This window comes from Sceloporus undulatus, chromosome 2 (assembly GCF_019175285.1).
Source record: "Sceloporus undulatus isolate JIND9_A2432 ecotype Alabama chromosome 2, SceUnd_v1.1, whole genome shotgun sequence".
Taxonomy (NCBI): domain Eukaryota; kingdom Metazoa; phylum Chordata; class Lepidosauria; order Squamata; family Phrynosomatidae; genus Sceloporus; species Sceloporus undulatus.
In genome coordinates, this window is record NC_056523.1 from 303,579,744 (window position 1) to 303,596,784 (window position 17,041).

Below are 17,041 nucleotides of genomic sequence, written 5' to 3' on the forward strand. Positions count from 1 at the left end.
TTAAAGCCATATTAATTTTAAAACCAATCGATTCAAACTAAACAAAACAAGAGCAAAACATTTTAACACAAAAAGTAGCACCAGCCAAAAATAGATTCCTTATGACACACTACACCAAATCATCTTCCCAAAAAGCTAGACCATGGTAAAGTGGTCAGCAGTGAATACACAGCTGAACTTCATTCAGAGATGGTCCATAGCCTAAGAGATGCAGTAAAGACTGCCCAGTTATGCATTCCTACCTGTCTTTCAGTAAATAGAAGCTTGGCTATCAAATGAAACTCTGAGAGAGCTTTGTGTGGATGTGTATATAAGCCCCAGACTTACTAGGACATTGAACATTAAATTGGCATTTAGAATGGGTCCAGGATAGGAGACAAACTACCAATCATTGAAGTTGGAATATCACTGGCATGGTATGTTTTGACCATCTTGCTCCAAACTAAGCAACTAAGGGATTGCTGGGTTCTGCCCAATAGATACTCAAGAATAGGGTTCCTGGCCCTTCGTTTCCAGTTCTTATGGGGAAGAGGGAAATTTCAGTGTGTGAGCACTGCCCTGAAAAGTGTATGAGTGTGTGTGCATAATCATTTTTTAAAAATTTGTTTTATTTTTAAATCTGAATGACATACAGTGGGTCCTTGGTATTGGCTGGTGTTTGGTTCCAGAACCATACACCATGAATGCTCAAGACTCATTATGTACAAAGGTGTAGTGAAATAGTTTCCCTTATATAAAAAGACAAATATCATTTTGAGAATTTTTTGTTGTTGAATATTTTCAAGCCATGAGTGGTGGGATCCATGGTGAGAGAATTTGTGGATACAGAGGCCAACTGTACTTGGAACTGCTTTGGTTAATGCTTAATTAAACTAGCAGGTCCCACCCTTTGTGACAGCTCCATGGGCAGTCCCATGTTCTCAAATGTTGGCCTGAAATCTTAGGGCCTGACTAGGTACTAATCTAGACAACACTATTCCAAAATGTTCTTCAAAGTTAGTCATGTTGAGAGTATCTTATACAGGCGGCCCCTGCTTATCTGATGGTTTAGGGACTGGAATGCTGTCGGAAATTGGAATCAGTTGAAAAGTGGAACCCAGGATTTTAAGCTTGCAAATGTGTTTTGTCCATTGAAAAAGGTAAATGTACCACTTTTGTATGCATGCAAAAACTAAATAGCACTACACAGACAGAAAGGGAGATAGACTGTGGACCTCTTCTCACAGGCCCTGGGGAACAGGCCTGGAATGGAACGAAAGGGGGCGGGATGGGAACAGAATGGGGAAAGGACACATTTTACCACACTCTAGAACACCATCAATGCTGTTGTAAGTCCCCATTCTGAAAATCGCCTCTGTGGAATGGCTGGGGAATGGAATTAGGATTTCCAGCAGCATTGGCGGCATTCTGGTGTGCAGTAAAATGCATCCTTTCCTTCCTGCCCCCTTTTGTTCCACGCCAGGCCCATTCCCCAGGACCTATGTGATGAGGTCCAGACTCTCTCTCTCTCTCTCTCTCTCTCTCTCACACACACACACACACACAAGTAAAGCAAAATGAACAAAGGCTTATCTTTAGTGTCCTGTATACTGTATATATAGTATATTATATTATATTGCACTGTATACTGTATTATAAGCACAAATACGGTATAATAATATTGCAAGAGACTCATTGCCCACAATTTCAGGAGCACCGTGGACTAAATGCAGAGATGGGGGGGGGGGATATGCCAAGCAAAGGAATGGCCTGCCGGACGAGATCCATCAAATCACCAACTTAGACAGTTTCAAGAAAGCTGTTAAGACGCATCTCTTCTGGTGGGCCTTTTTGGAAGTACTCGGCCACTGTCATCTCCATATGTCTTTGGCTCTGCCTACTGTTTTAGCTAATTGTTTTAAATATCTATGTTTTAATGTTTTTAGGTACTTTAATTCTAATTGTTTAATTCCTTTTTAAGGGGGCGGGGAATATTGGGTGTGTACTGTTTTCATTTTAACTTGTAGGCCAATTTGATTGTCCAGACAAAAAGCTGGATATAAATAAAAGGTTTATTATTATATTTATTAAGCAATGTTCGCATTGGATTTCTATGGACACTTGTTTTGGATTGCTTGTGTCCTTGTGCACCCTGCTTGCAAAGTTTGCTGAGAAGGATAAAAGGCACCAAGCTTCTGTAATCAGCCTGGTACCCTTTTCTGCCTTCTCAGCTGACTTTGCAAGCAGAGTGCACACACATATGCAAGAAGTCTAAAGCAAGCCTCCCTAAGAAGAAGAACTGATTGAAGCCTGATCTTTCTATACTTGCAAATCACATAGAAAAGTTCCATAGATTCAAATAGGGGCCCACTCTTTCTGTAGGCAACCCTTGGGACCCTTGTTGGCAAATGTTATTAATGTGGCAAACGTTATTAATGAGGAGGAACAGACAAGTTAGGAAAAGCTGCAGCAGTATGCTTTTGCCTCACTCTACTGGAGTGGGCAGAATTCCTCCCTATTTCTCTCCTCTACTCCTGCTCTTAATTGAGTGCAAACTACTTTTACACTGTGAACACCATTTGTAGCAACTGGATTGTATGTAGAGGACAAAGGGAGAAAGCGAGAAGAGGAGAGAGAAACTGTGACATCTTAAAAGCTGCTGGAAAAAAATGGAGTTACAGAGGTTTAATCAGGACTGTCCCTGCCAAATGGGTACAGTTGGAGGATGTGTAATGTTTCAGTTCCAGACTAGACAAGTGTGTAAGTATTTCCCCCTTTATAATGACAGGCTGGATACAAGAGTGGGAGGTTTATGCTTTTCTCCAGGTGTGGGTCTAGCTAGCCTACCGCCAAAGTTTATATTATCTCCAAGGGATGGGAGAACTTCCGTTTTTATCTGGACCACAGTTGGGAGGAAAAGGTTTAACTCCCTTTTTGGACATTATGATCCTGCCCGTATTTTTGATCCCATCACATGAGTCATACACATTTATGTGAAATTCTTGCATGTCTTGGAAACAGGTATATTTACTTCATGGCTGCATAAGTAGTGTTTCATGAGTGTAACCATTTCATATGAACCTACGTGCTATTTTAATCCTTACTAGAATAGAGCCGTTGAATCAGTTGGATACCCCAATGTGTTGACTCAACAACTGAGTCAGTAGATCTGTTGTTCTTGACACAAACCAACAGGGCTCCAGCCAAGTAGTTGTGTACTCTTTCACAGTGTTATCTATTCATCAGTGCCATCAGTGTATCACTTTACTCTTTGAAATATCCCTCAACAACAGCAATGGGGTCACACCCTCCATCCCCCCTGAGGGCAGTAGAATGGTTTAGGAAATGAAGCTGCCAGGAAAACAGGTATCTTCCTTGCTATTTCTCCCTGTACCTTTTCCCTGAATTGATTGCCACACCCTGGCTAATACTAGGAGTGGGGCTGAGGCTACTCATAAGGAATGGACTTTAGGGCTCAATTTGGTCTGAAAAACATGTACTGAAGTCTCAGACCTGGAAAATGTTAAGCTTTTACACCCAACCTATGAGCAAAAAAGAATGTCTTGGGATTTGGCTACATCAGAGCTGTTTTGGGTCCTAGCAGTGCAGTCGACAAATAGTTTTCCAGGCTTTAGTCTTTTGATCTCATTTGCTCTGCACATGTATCTATTGGCCTATATGTAGATATATCTGTGGGGCATATATGGAGAGAATAAAGATACATAATTAAAAAACTTTAAGGGGCATGTCACAATTGCTTGGAATGTTGCTAGTGTGTAACATTACTTGGAACTCCGGGATTTACCTTATATGTACACTGAGCTTGCAAAAAGAAGAAAAAGAAATGGAAGGGGGATTTTAATCCCTTAGCTATAAATAAATCTCCTGTATATACATGTATGTGCCCATGAGGTTTTTAAAATCATCCAGTGAGCCCCTGTATTCTGTCCTACCACCTTCTCAGGCTCATTTGGTAGTAACAAGGGAGAGGGCCTTCTTGGTGGTTTCTGCCAGACTTTGGGACTCCCTCCCCAAAGAGGCCATGATGTCCCCATCCTTGTTGTCCTTCCAGTGGCAAGTTAAAACATTTTGTGCTGCCAAGCCTTTACAGACAGTTGAGGTTGGGCTTTTAATGCTCTGTGGTGCTGGATTTGAAGGTTTTAAAGGTCTGTATATAGTTTTATTTTTATTGTTTTGATGTTTCAGTATTTTTAACTGTTTTAATAGGTACTGTTTTAAACACTTTTACATTGCATTTCATTATTTTAATACTATACCAATTTAAGTCTATTTTAATGCCCACTTTTGTATGTTTCTAACTGTATTTTTTTAAATTTGTAAGCTACTTTCTATCTCAATTTTGTGGGGAAAGTGGGATATAAATATAAACACAACACCACTTTTTCTATATTCCTGAATTAGAATATTATTGGGATGAAGACTGTTGTGCTGCAGTGGAAACATACTGACTATTAATCTGTGTCTCTTTCATCTATTTATTCGTCAGCTCAGTTTGACTTTACTTTGGTCATGGTATAAAATACGCAGAGTGGTTAAATTTATTTTAGTGGCAAAGTCATGAATTACAGAAATGTTTGCAGTGAGTTGAAGGGAATGTTTTCTCTCTCTTTTTCTAGGTAACAGGAAAAATGTAGTAAAAGGAAACAGTGGCCTCCTTGGAGATGGCTGACATATGCTGGCACAGATGCTACCAGATGTCCCCTACTGGGAGTGATTATTGAATATTAGGGAAATTTGTACCAATGAGGATTAAAGGCTGTTTGAGGAAACTGTGTCATTGCTCTGCTACAGTAAAGAACAAAAGGCACACAGCTGAAGTTCAAGTTTCTAGGTTGCTGTCCTTTGATGTATGCAAAGTATTACATTTTGAGCAACTGTGGGTTAATGTGAAGATCTCTCCCCTCCAGAGACTGGAGTTTAAATCTAGGTCAGCTCTTCCCAGTATCTATTTGTGCTAGAGTATAAAAATGCTCGACTTCAGTTCCTAGCAAAGAAATGCAGGTTCTATGAGGTCACTAATTTCAATCTATATTTGAAACACATGTGCACATGTAAACTTATGGTGGGGGGAGAATGCAATTTCCATATGATTTGGTGTTTTAAAAAACTTGATGTTAATAAATATTTTCTTTTGATTATCACATGGACAAATGGGTAGATAACAGCAAATGACAGCAACCTAGAAACTTGAACTTCAGCTGTGTGCCTTTTGTTCTTTCCTGTAGCAGAGCAATGACAGTTTCCTCAAACAGCCTTTAATCCCCATTGGTACAAATTTCTCTAATATTCAATAATCTTTGAATCTCATTTCAAGAGAAAGGCAGGATATAAATTCAGTAAATAAATAAATACTCTGCCATGAGAGAGGAGCTCTGATAGCATGGCAACCTAACTGATACAATAGTCTTTATGCAGGAGGTTTACCCAGTCAAATAGAGGCTTTATGGCCTACATCCTATTGGATAATCCCAGTGAGAATAGTCCCATTGGATCCAGTGTTGAATAGTAAATCAAAACATAAATAAATCCCTTTGATTCAATGGATCTGTTCTATTTTGGATGAGCAACAGGAATTGGGCTGATATGTGATACCCAATGAGAAATTGAACAGTGGTGTCTTTACATATGTTTAAGGGAAAGGAATCAAAGCATAGCAATAATTTCAAAATTAAATAGTTCGTACATACTATTATTAGGTTTATTTTAAAAATATTTTTCTGATCATTGTTGTCAAAATATTCCACTGCAATCAAGAACATAAAAGAATAATTTATAAAAAGTGCTATTGGTTCCATTTTGGAAGATAGGATAAGAATTAAACAAATAAATAGCACCAAATACACGGCGCAAATACAAATTACATTTTACAGGAAATGTCTATCTTAGTCAAGGACACATGTAAATGCCTCTCAAAATAATTGGGTTTTAACTGGACAATAAAAAGAAAAGAATGCAAGGAGGTGACAAAATTATTTTTTCTTCTCTATATAAGGAGTTCAACAATACTAGTGCAGTCACCAAGAAGGCCCTGCTGCAGGGAGTCCCAGAACATCTGGAGGGTCACACATCACAAGAGTACAATAACACATTATATAGAAAGCATAACCAGAGAACATGTCTATACTTTTCTCTTTGTGGGTTGTATCCAGTGGTGATTTTGTATTGCCCGAAAACACATTCAACTCATGCAACTATACACACAGCAGCCTAGTCTGTTGATCTGGCCCATGTTGTCAGCACTGACTGGCAGCAGCACTTTAAAGTTTCAGGCAAGAGCTTTTCAACCCCCTCCTAAAGATACCAAGTACTGAATCTAGCTAGAAATATCTTCATGAATAGCATGCCCTGTACTTCAGGCCCACCCCCCCCACCCCCACTCCAGTTATAGAAAAAACAGATATACTGTATAGGTTAGGCTACTGAGTGTTTCCTACATAGAGCTGCCTTTGAAGACAGTCTCTAAGTTTAAACTGTTAGAGAATAAGGATATGAAAACATTGGTGAGAAGCTGTCAATCAGAATAGATGACACCAAAATCACAGCTCTCTAGATGGGATCACATCTAAAGAGGTGACTTGCTGAAACTTCTATGACAATTCTGCTTCCAAAGATATCTTTGGGCCCATACAGACAGGCCAAAATAAAACTGCTTCGGGTCACTTTGGAGGTATGCTGTTTAAATTACACATGCATCTTAAGAGGCCAGATGCTGTGCCAAAGATGTGCTCCAGTCCTTAGGGCTGGAGTGTGGCTTTGGCGTGGCATCCAATCTCTTTGGACGCATGCATCATTTAAACAACATACCTCCAAAGTGACCCGAAACAGCTTTATTTTGGCCTGTCTGTATGGGGACTTTGGCACCTTATGTGGAGAACATACAAACTATAAATTGTGTTTTTCAAAGAGAATGCAGTCAAGATATGCCACCTCATTCAGTTTGTATCTTTTTCTGACTAGGAGTATACATTTTATTGCCTGGATTTTAGCATCTCCCAGAACCAACATGGCCAAAGAGAGAAGTGGACTTTGCCTACCTTGTTATCCATCCAGATCATCTTAAGTGACAATAAAAACAACATCTTGAAAAAAAATGTAGACCTGTGACTCTAACATCATCTCCCCCCCCCCCCCTTACCCTGTATGATGTTTAACACCGTTGCCTGATGAAGAAGCTAGTGGAGCTTTGAAAGCATGCACAATATATTTCATGCATTTTTGGCTGGTCCAGTAAAGGTATTTGTGGATTTTGAATGTTATTTTATTTTGTTGTATGGCCAGCATGGCTACCCTTGGATTCAGCTGAACACTCTTCTCCATCCACTGTAACTAGGCTGATCTTAGCAAAGAGCTTGTCAGTGTGGCTGTGGACATTATTGGAGTGGCTGGGAGAGTCTAGGAGTTATAGCTGTAAAGTATCTCCTCTAACCTCTGCCCTATCATATGAGTTCTATCATTTTATATATATATTTTAGGGGAAAAAATTATCACTCTAGTTTTTGTTCTTCTTATTATCACTGCTAGGAATGCGGGTTTTCAGAAAACAGCTTAAATACTAAAAATGTGAGAATATTTAAAAATGTGAGAATGCACTCTCAAGCAATAAGGAAAAGATGAGTGGTTTGAACAGAAGCCTTTGTAGTTGGGGTTTAGGAATTGAGATCTCCTTTAGGAAAAAAAGCATTACCCGCACATATGATGCTAAGAATAATTACATAATACTTAGGAAATTGATACCAGTGGGACTTGCTTTTGAGTAAAGATGGCTAGCATTACACTGAAAAGTAACAGGCTGCTTACCTGCTGAGTTTGATCCTCTGATGAGACTCACTGATTTCCCCTCTCCATTTGAGGGGATAATAAACTGGTTACTTTATCCAGTCTGCTGTCAGTACGCTGCACATTCACCAAAACCAGGAGTACCGCAGCCAGTTTACAGAAAGAGAAAGGAGAGGATTGATTTCCATCTCTAGATCTGGAACACACACTTTTCTTTTAAAATCTTGTAAACCTCTGTTTAAAAAACTTTAACATTAACAAATAATAGTCTACCATCTTCTTAGCCAGTATATTTGACTATCAGACAACTCCTGTCACCAGGTAGTCCTAATGTTTAGTTGGAATCTTCTTTCTTATAATTTGAATCTATTGCACTTATACTTTCATCTGGATCAGCAGAAAACAAGCTTGTTCCACTTTCTACATGACATCTCTTCTGATAATTAAAGATAGCAGTCATATTATCTCTCAGTCTTTTTTCCTGGTGAAACATACTACATTCCCTCATAAATTCCTCATAGAGATTGGTTTGCCCCTTTCTTTTCTATTATGGTTCCCCTCCTCTGGGCATGTTCAGCTGGCCTTCCCAATCTTGTCAACAAGCCTCTGCATTTTTTCTTACCCTTCAATCCAGGTGAAGGCTGTTCCTGTCCTTAGGTAGGTTGAGACTATTATGTCACATTGAAAATGCTGGAGGGCAACAGCGCCCTCCCTCCATAACTTTCATCTTTCGGCCTCTGAGGGAGAGAATAGGCTGGCTCAGCTCCATCAGGGCCAGCCTGAAGATAAAGCACCCTCTCTCCATAACTGTCATCTTTCGGCCTCTGAGGAAGAGAATAGGCTAGCTCAGCTCCATTAGGGCCAGCCTGAAGAAGAAGAGCCCTCCTTCCGGTCCATCTGCCTTGGTCCAGGCCTCAGAGGAAGAGAAAAATGCTGGACCTCATCCCCTCCCCCCTCTCCATTCCCTTCTCCTTTTGTGTCATGTCTTTTAGATTGTAAGCCTGAGGGCAGGGAACCGTCTGTTATCCCCTCTGTTGTAAATTGCTCAGATTTCCAGTGATTGGGCAGTATATAAATAAATCCTATTATTATTATTATTATTATTATTATTATTATTATTATTATGAAGTCCCTGGTTCATTTGAGAAAACCTGCTGTTCTCAGGTGTGATGGAGAATGCAATACATCTATCCATCATTGTTGAAATAACATTCAACAGCTAACAAGCAAAGAGATCCTGTAGCACTGTTGAGACTGAGAGAAAGAAGTTGGTAGCATAAGCTCTCATAGACTGAGAGGCTCTGCAGAACGGCAAGAAAAGCCAGTCTGGGGGTGGAGTCAGGGTGTAGCGTCCATACGACACATGCCTTGGTACTGTCCACAGGCTGGTGTGATGCTGTGCGCCACACCACATGGTGCGAGGTGTCACAGTGCTCCTCTGGGACTGCATCCACATGATGCAGCGCTGAAGGAGTGCCGTAAAGCCGCAGCTATTGTACCCTTTGCAGGGTACGAAAAGGAGCTGCTTTTTCCGGCTCCTTTTTATGCCCTGCAAAGGCCAGATCAGGAACGCGGTGTGCGGTTGTCACAGCCCCTATCTAGCTGCAAAAGGGGCGGGCTGCATAGCCCCTGTGTCTATGTCACCAGATGCATTGGCCTGCACCTGCCCCTTTCCCCGCTGGATCGGGGCCTCAGCTGCCACTGCAGCAGCAGCTGAGGCCCTGATCCGCTGCTTTCCAGGCCATGGGGAAGCGGCAAAAGGCCGCTTCCCCGTGGCCTGGAAAGGGGTGTCCTTGGGGCTTCATGCCCCAAGGACACCCGACGGTGGCGGGGACAAAGAGAAAGAGGCCGCTTGACCCCTTTTTCCTTTGCGTCACTGGCACAGCCATTTGGAGGCAGCGTGGTCGTGATCTCCCACTGGCGGCGCCCATGTAGGATGGGTGCCACCATTTTGTACATACAGGTGCATACTAGGCTTAGGGTGTCCAGAAGGGACGCCCTTTCCTAACCATAGTACATACCTAGTAAGAACTTTTTGGTTCTGTGTAACGCGCCATTTATAACTATGAATGAGCAGATGTGAACAGCAATACAAATTCAAAACTGAATTCATCAGCCACTTTGTCTTCTGTACATACAAAGGGGAGAGCTGTCATCTTGTCTTTCGCAACAGGCAGCAAATATTGTGGACCACCTCTGCCCACTTGCCTTCATAGTGAGTAAAAACGTGGAACCTAGATTTGGCATTGTGACTTCTAATGAATGTATGAATCACTATTTGCAGTGAAAAGAAGCCACCAACCTCCTTGTTTCAGTAAGACAATGTATCAGTATCAATAGAGATTTTATTTTATTTTACTCTGTGTGTGTGTGTGTCTCACACACACACTTCACAGTAAATATCTTTATTAATCATTTCCAAAATCATACATTTATATTTCACAAATTGTATTAATACATAATAATAAAGAAATCATGCCTGTTATCTATTATTGTCCATAATAAGGTTTTTTCTTCATCTTTATCTTCTTCCTTTTTTTATTTCCCATGTCAATTGTCCTTTATATGTTACAGTGGATCCTTGTTATACGCTGGGGTTTGGTTCCAAGATCCCCCATGTATAACAAAATCCGTGTATGCTCAAGTCCCATTAAATATAATGACATAGCAAAATGGTGTCCCTAATAAAAAATGGAACATCAAGGTAAATTTATACTATTTTGGAACATTTTCAAACCGTGTATGCTTGAATCCGTGTATAAAAAATCCGTGTATAAGAAGGGCCGACTGTACTTATCTCATTTTCTTCTTAATTCCTGCTGTCATTATATACATCCTACTGTGTTTTACTATATTCCCATTATCGTTTCTTCTTTTCCATTCTCCATTCCTACAATATTTAAGTCCTTAATCTTGTAAATATCATTGAATCACATCTCAATATATCATTTTAAAAACAAAACAAAACTTGTATTTTCCAATAATACCGGTATCCTTCATTAGTACATCTTTATGTCTTATCCAAAATTAATAAAATATTTTATCCAGTTTTACCATCTGCAATAGGATATGTTGACCATATAGTCTCCTTATTTTATTTTTCCTTCCAATAACTTTGATTTTCCTACATATATTATCTTTATCCTGTTACTTTTATTCCCAATATCTTTTTTTTCATTTCCCCCTCTTCCTCTTCTCCATCTTTGTTTTATCTAATTAATAGAGATAATTAATAATAAGTAGGGATTTTAGTAGACATCACTATAAAAGAATTTTAGAGCCATTTTAACACTTTAGAACCATTACAAGCTTTCAGGATAAGGTGGAAACTGAGCACAAATAAATGCTAAATACAATAAAAAGGTGGAAACATATTTTGTAAAGAATGGAAAAATCGTTTACTTCCCCATCACTACCACAACCAACCCACCCTGCACTACCCTCCACCCAAACGGAAGTAATTCTGAAGAGATTACATCATTAACTGGGCATCCATGCAACATTCTCATGCCAAGAATTACTGTTGGAAAAGCATATATGTCACCATTTGACATCTTACTATAGCAGCTGCCAAGTCTGGCTTCAGTTATTGACCTGACTATTCAAGGACACAAAAGAAAAGAAAAGAGGCAGTATAAGATAACCTTTCAGCATTTCTGTTTCAAGTTTAAGTTGAGGGTTTTTTTAAAAAACAAATTTTTAGTTTTCATGTGAACTGCCTGAAAATTCACAGATAGATAGTCAGTTTTTGAAAGATCTATGTCATTGGAAATGGGAAGCCTGCAGTCATTGAGATGTTGTTGGAGTCTGACTGCCATTATTTCTGACCACTGGCCATACTGACAAGGGCAGATGAGAGCTGACATCTAACAACATCCAGAGACCCTTCCATCACTCTAGGGTTTTGAAGGACCTTACAGAATATTCTCTATGTAGGACCCCTTTTAACCTTCAAGCACTTAGACACCTAGACTATTCCAAAATTCATATGATGTTCCTGGAAACTTGTGCAAGGTGGCATCAACACAAATTCCTGATCTTGATATCCACATGAGCTGCCCTGGTTATATAACTGATGAAAGAAATACAGTGCTTCCCAGTAATTGCAAATGGCCATAAGAACATAATATTGCAGTCCAAATATTATGGATAGATGGATGGCTTTGTTAGGGGGACATACTAAATCAGAAGTAACCTTTGTCACAGTGGAGTCAAGATACATTTCTGTAGATTTAAAACTCAAGATTTTAAGTTTTAGGTTTTAGAAAGAAAAAGCAGGACTTCATCTCTGGCTGTTATACCTTTTTTAAAAAAGCCCTTTGTTTACATATGTAATATCTCCCAAGTAGCTTCAAAAATATCATGTCTCTCCCCCATTCCTGTACCTTGCAACCTAGTGGTAGATTTATTCATCTAGGTCAATTCCTGAAAGCCAGTTTTATGGTTCTTTGAACTAGATTTATTAAAGTGATAGGCTGGCTGGCATTCTCTTTGTTTATACATCCTGCCATCTCCTGTAAACCACATGAATCTTCTGCATTCCAACATTTGATTCCCAAAATGTATAATTGCTGACTTTTCAGATATGGCACATCTTTTCCATTATGTTTATATCCAGCCATGTACAATTTAGAATTCAGTAAAGCTGTGAATCTTTCCCCTGTCCAGCAAGGCCACAACCTGAGACATACTTCTGTCCACTAAGGAAAAAAAATCAGCAGATGGTGAACAAAAATCAATGGACAATATACCTGTCTCAGAGTATCTCTTCCATTAGGCAAAAGGAGTCAGATGCCTCCAGCAGCAGATGCTGAGGAATAGTAGATGCAGACTCTTCCCATTATTCTTTCCTCTTTCCTCTACAGCTTTCTCTACTAAGGGTGTATCCACACTGCAGAATTAGAGCAGTTTGACTCCACTTTAACTATCATGACTCTATTCTAAGAATCCTGAGATTTTTAGTTTGGTGAAGTGTTCAGCATGGTCAGAGAGCTGTAATGCCTCACCAGACTAGAAATCCAAGGATTCTGTTGGATAGTCATGACAGTTAGAGTGATATAAACCTGCTTTAATTTTGTACTGTATTTGCCATGCAGCATGTCCTATATCCCCTAAACAATCTATGCAGATTAGATCCAGAGTATCTGAAAGTCTCTGTTTTCTCATATGAACTTGCCCAAAACTGATGATCTTTGGGGTAGGGCTTTCTCTCTATCCTACCACCATCCCACGCTCATCTGAGAGGATGGTGGGACAGAAGACAAGGGGGAGTCTTCTTGGCGGTTGCTCCTAAGCCATGGAACTCCTTCCAAATGTTGGCCCCATTCTTACTCTCTTTTTGCCAGTAGGTAAAGACCTTTATATTTAAAAAGGCCTTGAGGCTTTAACCGATTGAAGTAGAATGATGTGCATGTGTGCAATTTTTAAAAATATGTAATATGCATTTTATGTTTCTGATTGTTTCACATTAATGCTTTAAAATTAATGTTCTAATTGACTTTTAATGCTTTTATAACTTTTGTACAGGTATACTTCAGTTAACATACAGGTATACTTCAATTAACAAACTAGATGTGTTCCTGGACCTACGTTCCTTCACAGAAAATTTGATACCAAAGACAGAAACTAAATGGAAAGAAAGTCACTACACCAGAAAAGAAAGAGTAGTGTAACAATATTCACATGTGAAATAAAACATTTGTTTATTAGATTTAGAGGGAGAAGGTTTAACATTCAGATGGCACGCATACCTCTGGTTTAATAAAAATAAAGTTAATAAAACATTTACTAATCACTTCATAAGAAGAGCACTACTAAATATTTGGAAAAATATAAATTAAGATGTTCACCTCACACCCCACTTTGGATCTCTTCTTATGAAGCATTTTATAAAAGAGAGACTGTAATGCAAGATAGATGGATAAAACATGAAATCATCACATTTCAAAATAAAAAATATAAGTTTATAACACAAGAAGATTTGATCAATAATGAAATTAACTGCCTCTGGTTATTATACAGACAATTATAAGAGAATATGAGACAGAAATAAAAATTATGGAATAGAAGAAAACATGACAGAATTAGAAAATATTTTAATAAGAAAGGATCAAAAATATTTTCAAACTATACAAAATTCTACTAAATAGAGAGGAAATAGAGGAAGAGACTATAAAAGAATCCATGATGAAATGGGCCCAAAATATTGGCCATATTATAGAATCAAAAAAGTGGGAAACAGTTTGGAATAAAACAATGAAATTTTCTTCACATCAAAATATTAGAGAAAATATTTACAAAATGCTTTAAAGGTGGTATCTTACCCCTGAGAAATTATCAACAATGTATAAATTAAAAAATAACAAGTGTTGGAAGTGCTTGAAGGAAAAAAGAACCTTCTTCCACCAATGGTAGACATGTAATAAAATTTTAAAAGTTTGGGAATTCAATACATCAATTAATTGAAAAAATGTTAAAGATAAATATTAAAACTGAAGTCACAACTGTATTTGTTGGGAATGATGGAAGAAGGAATTGACAAAAGAAATGGAAGTCTCTTACATATGACAATAGCAGCTAGATTGTTAATAGGTCAGAAATGGAAAGGAAACTCCACCCTGACATCACAAGAATGGCTGCTAAAACTTTTGGAGATGGCAGAATTAGAGGAAAGAAAAGAAACTACAAGCTTTTGTAAATATATGGGAATACTTAATGGAATATCTGAGTAATATATGGGAAGAAATGTCAATTATTGGATTTACAGATTACAAATGACAGTGTGTATTAATTTATTGAAACGAGATTAATGAAGTAATATGACAGAATTGGACAAATACAAAATAGGACAGTAAGAATCGTACAAATAACAAAAGCATGCTTCTCTATTTTAGCCACAGAATTATCACCTGTTTGATATACCATAATTCCTTATAAAATTCTTCAAAATTGTTTTTTAATTAAACAAATATTTAGGCTTCATTTACATGCTTCTTTTTGTTTACTAAATAGTGTGAGACTTTTAGCTTCAGAAATGTCAAATAGTTTCTGAAGAAGGCTGTTGAGAATAAATACAGACCAAAACACATGGGGCTTTTGCACCAGTAAAGTCGTTCATCAATTGACCATCTACAAGCATGTCTCCATTTTCTTTGGAATTGTGGATCTTTGATAATTCATGCCAGACCAGATAGGATCTAATTTGATTTGTGAGAAACAGGAAATGACATATGTAATTGGCCTGTTCAAGGTTGTCTTATGATTTCATGAATCTTGAGATGCTGTGGATTGTAGATGCTGTGCCACCTATCCCTTTAACCATGTAAACAGGTTTCTCTAACAAAGTGACAATATACCTGAAACAATTTTTCTACCCAACTGTTAAACGAACAGGGAGACTATTTGCTAGGTCTCCCTGGTGGATAAGAAGCACTGAACCGACAATACTAGTTCAATCTGTTGCACCCACCTTGGATGTGATTTTGCCTCTGGTAAGTAATGGTGAGGCACAATACAGATTTCCCCTCCCCAAGCAATCTGAGTGGAGAGAGTTGCTCACAAGCTCTAAACAGTATTAAAAATGAACAAAGGATCTTAATGTGGATTATGAAGAAGTGATTGCTTGAATAATTGATATTAAAGTGGATGTCTGCTCCAACTGTTTGAAGTTGGCTTGAACATGCCAGGAGGTTGTATTTCTTTCTCCCTAGAGTCTTCTTGGGCAATGTGAAAGCATTTCTGCTACTGTTCATTATTTTTTCTATATTTTGGTCAATCTCACCGATTCCTTTTGTTTTCATGTCTTCTTTAAATCTTTCCTTGAACTGTCTAAATGCAAACCAATTACATGTATATCCTTCTTTTTCCAGCTTCCCCTGTGTTTTCATTTGCCTTACCACATCCTGTATTTTTGTTATATCTTTATATGTTACCCAGTAATTGTTTTTTAATACTTCTCTTTTGTGGATTGCTTCATTCGGTGAGGTCCATAATTGTAGTTGAGGACATATTTTCCCTTTATATTTATTCCAAATTCTGATCATGTTTTTCCTTATTAAGTGGTTCTTGAAATTCCCATCTAGCCTAATTTTATCATAGAATAAATAGCCATGCAACCCAAATTTCAATTCCGATTTCTCCAAATTTAACATTCTGTTGTTTTGTAATCTATGCCAATCCATTACCCAATCTAATACACATGCGTAGTAGTACCATTTTAGGTTCGGGAGCGCAAGTCCACCTTTATCCACCGAGTCTTGCAATACTTTGGTTTTAATTCTCGCTTTTTTGTTATTCCATAAGAATTTAGAGATATCTTTTTCCCAATTCTTGAATGTTATATCATTGTTAATAATTGGTAAGTTTTGGAAGAGGAATATCAATTTTGGTAATATTGCCATTTTAATCAATGCTATTTTCCCCATCCAAGAAATGTTTAATTTTTAATTTAATCCATTTTTCTAAATCCATTTTCACCATTTTCCATATTTTTTCGTAGTTATTACTAAATAAATCTATATTTCTTGCTGTCAAAGTTATACCAAGGTATTTAACTGAATTAACCAGGTTAAAGCCCGATTTTTCTTGCAGTGCCTTCCTTTCTTCATTATTTAAATTAATCGTCAAAACACTGTTTTTTTCTATGTTGATCCGATACCCTGCAACCTTTCCAAATTTTTTAAATATTTTTAAGATTTGTTCTATATTTTCCAATGGGTTCGCTATTGTCAATACCAAATCATCGGCATAGGCCCTCAATTTATATTCCTCTTCCTTTGATTTATATCCTTCAATTTCTTGATTATCTCTTAATCTGTTCAATAGTATTTCTAAGGTCATGATGAAAAGTAGTGGGGAGAGAGGACATCCTTGTCTCACCCCTTTATATATTTTGCATGTATTTGTCAATTCTCCGTTTACCAGTATCTGAGTTTGTCTTGTTTGGTACAGAATATGGCAGCCAGGTTGGTCACTGGAACCTCCAGGGCCAGCCATATTACACCGGTGCTCAAAGATCTGCATTGGCTGCCCATTCGCTTCCGGGCACAATATAAGGTGTTGGTGATGACCTATAAAGCCCTAAATGGCTTGGGCCCAGGATACCTGAAGGACCACCTCTCCCCGTACATTCCGCCCCGCACCCTCAGAACATCTGGGCAGCAACTACTTAGGGTGCCAGGGGCTAGGTTGACCTCCACTGTGGGGAAGACATTTTCCATCGCTGCCCCGGCCCTTTGGAATACGCTGTCCACAGAGCTCCGCTCGG